The sequence below is a fragment of the Myotis yumanensis genome, unplaced genomic scaffold (assembly GCF_028538775.1).
Source record: "Myotis yumanensis isolate MYYU_CA2020_CCGP unplaced genomic scaffold, mMyoYum1.0.hap1 SCAF_7, whole genome shotgun sequence".
Taxonomy (NCBI): Eukaryota; Metazoa; Chordata; class Mammalia; order Chiroptera; family Vespertilionidae; genus Myotis; species Myotis yumanensis.
Window position 1 is genome coordinate 7213951 of NW_027223758.1, and position 7021 is coordinate 7220971.

The 7021-nt window shown below is 48.6% G+C and overlaps 1 pseudogene; it reads left to right on the top strand.

Annotated features, from left to right (window-relative positions):
- The first annotated feature begins 1423 nt into the window (after positions 1-1423).
- Positions 1424-3603, top strand: LOC139014339 (armadillo repeat-containing protein 10-like; annotated as a pseudogene).
- Positions 3604-7021: the final 3418 nt, after the last annotated feature.

Consider the following 7021-nt stretch of genomic DNA (forward strand, 5'->3'; position numbering starts at 1 on the left):
TGATCAATGATTCTCTCTCATCACTGATGTTTCTATCTCTCTCCCTCTCCCTTCCTCTCTGAAATCAATAAAAATATTTTTTTTAAATAAATAAATAAAAATTTTAAATGTCCATCCTTCCTACCCTGCACCCCTGCATCAGGGGGTAGGGGGCAAGGCTAAAGGCTCACACGCAATTTAGGATGTTAATATGATCAATAACAACTAAAGGCGTGCTTTAACCCTTTGTACGCCATAAGCATCTATAGACGCAATTAAATTTAAAATATCGTGGCATGTGGGGATGGTTTCCGTTTTGGACGCGTGGCAGTTAACTGGTTAAATAAGACACATCAGCACTGTCATTCTCACATCGACACAGTCTCTTCTCTGCTTCCTTCAAAGTTCCAGGACCTCATTCCTATGAGGGCCAAGGAAGCACCAGGACCCCCCAGACTAGAGCCTTTCTGAGCCACTACTGCTCATTAGCTGTGTGACCTTGGAGAAGTTAAGCTCTCTGAGCTGTCACCTCATCTGTGGGGCCAAGTCAAGAAGGTTACCTACCGTAGAGGGCTGTTGTAGAATTAAAAGGAGAAAAGTATGCACAGCTCTGCTCAGAACATCAGGCAAGTAATAGCAGCTCAACCAGCATCAGTCCTTACTGTCTGACTTAAGCCAACTTCCATGCAGCTTATTCATTCACTCTGCAGTCACTTATTGAGCACTCACTGTGTCCAGTGCTATTTTAGGCACTCAGGGTTTCCTAAACAGTAAGTTTCTTAAAAATAGAGGTTTACTTGCTGGGGTGGATCAGAAAATGCACAAGTAGAGAGAGAAATACATCAAATAATTTCAAGTGTGTCATAAGAGAAATAAAAATAAAACAGGGCCATGAGAGAGAAAGTGGCAGGGCAAGGGGTGGTTAGGAGCCTCCTGAAGAGGTAACCTCCGACCTGTGGATGGAAGGTGGGCCTGCCTTACAAAGACCTGGGGAACATCTCTCAGAAGGAGCCCAAGAGGGCACACGCCTGTTGTGTATCGGGAAGGGCAACAGGGGCCGATGTGGCTGCAGCAGTTGGGGGAGGCAAAGAAATGAAGTCAGCGAAGTGGATGGAACCAGCCTAGGCAGGGCCCTACCATCCGACTGCTAACTGCTGACACTTACTGAGTGTGCACACCCACCCGGCTTAAAAGCCTTCGCTCATTTCATCCTCAGGACAACCCCGTTAGGAAGGTACGACCATCGGATTGGTCTGCTCTGCCGATTAGGAAACTGAGGCCTGGAGAGGTTAAGTGTCTTGGCAAGGGTCACTCGATCAGTACAGGATGGAAGAAAATGAGTCTCTGGACTCCTGTTAAATATAGAACAGAGCAACAGGAAGCCACTGGAAGGTCCTTGTGCCCCCATTGTCTCCCCCAAACAGGCTGAGCCTTTAACTAGCAGATGTGCGAGCTGGTGGTGGACAAGGCTGGCATTTGCCATCCCCCCTCCATGGCCCCCAGACCTGAGCTGGCTGCCAAGTAGGGTCACAGCCAGGTGACTGCACAGTGACACACCTTCAAAGTTATGTCTGCAATTGGGCTTGAGAGCCCAGGATCCTTGGCCTCCTGCTCAAAAGGGCAAATGCATTGGAGTCAGTGAGTTGCATGTAAACCCAGAGGCTCCAGTCCCTGGAACCAGAAAATCAGGGTGGAGAGAACCAGTTAGAGTCCTAGTCCAGACCTGAGCCTGCATCTACTGCCTCCAGCAGAAAAGATAACAGCACCAGCGGCCTCGCTTGACCTGAGGCCCCACGTGGCAGAGGGACAGGGAGGGAGAAGCCCAGCGCATTCTCTGCCTTCCCTGCTGTTCTTTTCAGACAAAACTGAAGTCTGTAGGGGGAAAAGGTAACAAAAACAAGATCTCACGCCTGTCAGAGCCAACCTGGGTGGATGCAGGTGCTGCGCTGGAGAAGGGGAAGCACACAGGTGTGACTTGCCGAGGAAGTGGAAATCAAAGAATCTGGTGAATGTGGAGGTGTGGGGACTGGATACCCTCCCTGAGCACCTCTCTCTAGGGCTCAGGGCCTCAGTTTCTGCACCTGCATAATACACTTACTTAACACATGCCAGTGACTTTGGCTATATTAGTCCCTTTAGTCCTAACAGCAATTCTGCCAGGCAAGTCTTTTTTATTTCGCTTGTAGTTGAGAAAATTCAGTATTCAAAGATTTAGGGTTGGGCTCCAGCTCAGGTGGCTGTGGAACCCACTTGCTTAGCAAACACCTGCGCTGGACCCCGGCCTCAGCGGCACGGGCAGCACCCGGACACGGGCTGGGTGGCAGTGGGCCTGGTCCTCAGGCCGCGCCTGCTATTGCATTTACAGGCTGACTGGGGCCAGGGGCTACGGCTGCATCCCGCCTGGTCCACAGAAGACTTAACCCAGGGGTGGGCAAACTTTTTGACTCGAGGGCCACAATGGGTTCTTAAACTGGACCGGAGGGCCGGAACAAAAGCATGGATGGAGTGTTTGTGTGAACTAATATAAATTCAAAGTAAACATCATTACATAAAAGGGTACGGTTTTTTTTTTTTTAGTTTTATTCATTTCAAACGGGCCAGATCCGGCCCGCGGGCCGTAGTTTGCCCACGGCTGACTTAACTGATGGTTCATCTGATGATGTCCTAGATCAGTGGTTCTCAACCTTCTGGCCCTTTAAATACAGCTCCTCATGTTGTGACCCAACCATAAAATTATTTTCGTTGCTACTTCATAACTGTAATGTTGCTACTGTTATGAATCATAATGTAAATATCTGATATGCAGGATGGTCTTAGACGACCCCTGTGAAAGGGTCTTCGGTCACCAAAGGGGTCGCGACCCACAGGTTGAGAACCGCTGCCCTAGATGCTGAGCCACTTGAGGAACCGCTTCATCTGCTTGAGTCAACCGAATAACCTATAATTATTGAAAAAGCTTTGGTCACTCTGAGTAGCAATGTGGGCTCTTCAGCTAAGCACATCATTCTTCGTGAATTGGATGGTATTCCCATTGTTGGAAGCAAAATCGGCGATCCCAACCACAGCAATAAAGAGTAGGCTTTAAAGGCACGAAGTCACTTGAGTGTGGACGTTGAAAATAAATGAAGATAAAGGTACACGTCAGTCAAGTCTGTGAGGATGTCTTCTCCGGTCCCCTGAACTCCCCGTGCAGCTGGCGGGCTGAGATGGTTAACTAATATGACAATTACCAACAACCACCTGCACACGCTGAACAGTTACATTACAGACCAGTTCCAAGTGTTGCTTACAGGAAACGGAGGCACCAAGGTTCAGGTTTTGAAACTGCTGTTAAATGTGTCTGAAAATGCAGCCAGGACAGAGGACTGCTTGGTATCCAGGTGGGTTCCTCATCCCTTTCCCTCTAGGATGGCCATGTGGCAAAGGGGATTCTTCTTCGAGGTCTGACACTCTTTCAGGACGTAAGTAACTGTCTCAAAAAGGAAGGCCATTTAGCTATTCAGCCTACTGTCACTAAAGTTCACTGTTTTTCCTGTTATATGGAGAAGAATGGGCCCAGGAAATGAGAGTGTTGGTTATCACCACGATGCGGACGTGAAGGCAAAGGTAACAATCATACCCTAACTCTAACTGGTAGGTTATATTTCCAAAGAGTAATGCAGCCTGGAAGTAATGCGAGTACATTTCTTTTTCATCTTTACAAAAAGATTCTCTCAGCTGCTGAATTTAAACAGCAAATATCAGATTTCGTCATTTATACCACTATAACTTGCCATGGTCTTCTGGTTTATTTTGGACAATTTTATTGATACCAAATGAATATAACAGCTGGTCTGGAACACTTATTTCTTTTTATTTTGCTATTTTCTGAGCTACTTCATATATTTCCTCGACACAAAGTGACAACGACCTTTTGCAGTGGTTCTCAACCTTCCTAATGCCGCGACCCTTTAATACAGTTCCTCATGTTGTGGTGACCCCCAACCATAAAATTGTTTTTGTTGCTACTTCATAACTGTAATTTGCTACTGTTATGAACTGTAATGTAAATATCTGATATGCAGGATGTATTTTCAGGGGTCGTGACCCACAGGTTGAGAACTGCTGTAAAAGCTACCCTTCTGCTGTGTGCTGTGACTGGAAGTTACTCATCTGAGAGGGCGGCAATACGTGACTGTCTCGGAAGTGCTGTAGGAAGGACCTTGGTCTTCTAGCAGCAACAAGAGCCTAGGCTCTGGAGCCACCTGCTAGCCTCGCCATCCTGCTTTCAAAAGTCTGTTCCAATCGCCAGAACTTATTCTAGTCAATGAAAATTGTAAACTTTGAGGAGAAATGTTTCCTACTACTCACCCACTCCCCTTCAGTGTGCCCGTATGTAAAGATGCTGTGCATAAAATATTGGCACCGATCAAAGTATCCACCTATAGGCAAATGGTTAAAGCAATGAAGAACTAAGTCTTAAAGAACTAAGCAGGTCTAAGTTTTTAAACCCAATTCACCTGGCACCAGGCCTTTGCGCTTCAATTTCCCAACACTTACAAAATGCTCCAAAAACATCACCAGCAGTACCCCAGTTGAGACCCCAGCCCCAGCCAACAACACCTGGATTGTAGCCTGTGAGACTGAAGAGGACCCAGCTAACCTTGCCTGACATCCTGACCCACAAAAACAGTGGCACATAAATGGGAGGCAGCACCCAGGTGTTGAGTAAGTCACTAGGTTTGCATGGGAATTGTCGGGCAGCCATTAGAAATGGACGCACTGCTCATGACTGCCACTTCAGAGCTCTCTGTGCCGAGCGTGGTAACATCCCGATTTTACGCATAGAGACACTGAGGCCTACAGAGTCACAGATGCCCATGACTAGTTAGCAGTGGTGGCAAAATCTAAATCCAGGTGATCCTCCCAGGGCCGGCTCTCAGCTACACAGGCTTGCAACCTTTTTAAATATAGATGAAAACATGAGCCTGAAAATCTCTGTAAGAACATGTCTCCACGTTGGTAATCTGGGCAGTGAGATAAGAGATGGTGTTTTGCTTCTGTCCTTTTTCCACATTTTCTGATTTCTTTTACAGCAGCGGTTCTCAACCTGTGGGTCGCGACCCCTTTGGGGGTCGAACCCTTTCACAGGGGTAGCCTAAGACCATCGGAAAACACATATTTAATTACATATTGTTTTTGTGATTAATCACTATGCTTTAATTATGTTCAATTTGTAACAATGAAATTGGGGGTCACCACAACATGAGGAACTGTATTAAAGGGTCACGGCCTTAGGAAGGTTGAGAACCACTGTTGTACAGTGAGTATTATTTCTTAACAACCAGGGAAAGAATGATAAAAAGAACTTGGCATCCATGGTGACAATCTCTGAGCAGTGGGGTTGCAGGCCACTTTATTTATTATTTTTTAAATATTATCTCAATTCTCTATAATAGGGGTAGGGAACCTTTTTTTCTGCCAAGGGCCACTTGGATATTCATAACATCATTCATGAGCCAAACAAATTTACCATCTTTAAAAGTTAGTCTGCTATATTTGGTCAAACATTTAATTAACTCTCCCCTAATGCCTTGGCAGGGCCAGACCAAATGACTTCTTGAGCCTCAGACAGCCACAGGCCGGACATTCCCCACCCCTGCTCTATAACAACATCAATTGTCCACACGAAACATGTGGCTGGTGGGATTCAGAAAGTGAAAGCAAAGGAGAAAAGGTGACAGAGCTGGGGGCCTGGCCCCAGACACTGAACTTGAACAAAAATAAGACCTTGTTCTAAGAAAAGCGAATTTGCTGGCAAACTTGAAATATGGCTTCAGATCTTCCAGAAGAGGTAGCTGTCTCACTCTCCCAGCAACTGGGCTTTTATTAAAACTAGGGGCCCAGTGCACGAATTCATGCACCTTGAAAGGAACTGTGGGCCACAAGGCTGCAGTGGGCACAGGGGTGGATCTCGGCCCTTCCCACCACACTCCCCCACCCCCACCCCACCTGGTCCCCTGTCTGCTGGCAGCCCCCCTTCCGCCGCTGCTGCTCCTACACACTGACAGTGCCAGTCCAACTCACACCCACTGCTAGTGCCGGCCCCAATTGCCCCTCAGGAGCAGGGAAAGGTGGAGAAGCCCTCAGGGGTGATGGGCAGGCAGCCACCGCTCACACCTGCTGATGGCACCGAGCACAGGACTGGCGCTGGGTGCCAGCAGCAGGTGCGAGCAGTGTCTCGGGAGCCAGCAGCTGGTGCGAGCGCCAGGTGAGACTGCGGTGCGCAGGAGCAAAGAATTTTTAGTAACCACCAGAGGCTCGCCCCAATGATAGCCACCGGTGTCCCACCTTGGTCTGGCGCCCCCACCCACCTGCTTTACCATCCCGTGGCAGCTAACGCCCGCCATGTTTTGCACTCTGCTGCCTGCTGCCAATGCCCACCATATTCCTCATGCCTCCTGGTGGTCAGCGCACACATCATATTGACCGGTTGTTCTGTTGTTCAGTTGTTTGGTTGTTCCGCCTTTTGGTCTATTTGCATATTAGGGTTTTATATATATAGACTAGTGGCCCGGTGCACAAAATTCATGCATTAGGGAGTGGGGGTGTCCTCAGCCCAGCCAGCACCCTCTCCAATCTGGGTCCCCTCGGGGGATGTCCAACTGCCGGTTTAGGCCCGATCCCACAGGTCTAAACCAGCAGTTGGACATCCCTCTTGCAATCCAGGACCACTGGCTCCTAACCGCTCACCTGCCTGCCTGCCTGATCACCCCTAACCACTCTGCCTGCCGGCCTTCTCGCCCCCAACTGCCCCCCCTTGCCAGCCTGCTTGCCCCCAACACTCCCCCCTGACAGCCTGCTCCCTCCCAACTGCCCCCCCCCCCCACCAGCCTGATCACCCCCAACTGCCCTCCCCTCCTGGCCTGATCACCCCTAACTGCTTCTGCCTCAGCCCTGCCACCATGGCTTTGTCCAGAAGGACGTCTGGAAGGTCTCCCGGTCTAATTAGCATATTACCCTTTTATTAGTATAGATTTGCAGTGTCTTCTGCAAATGTCAC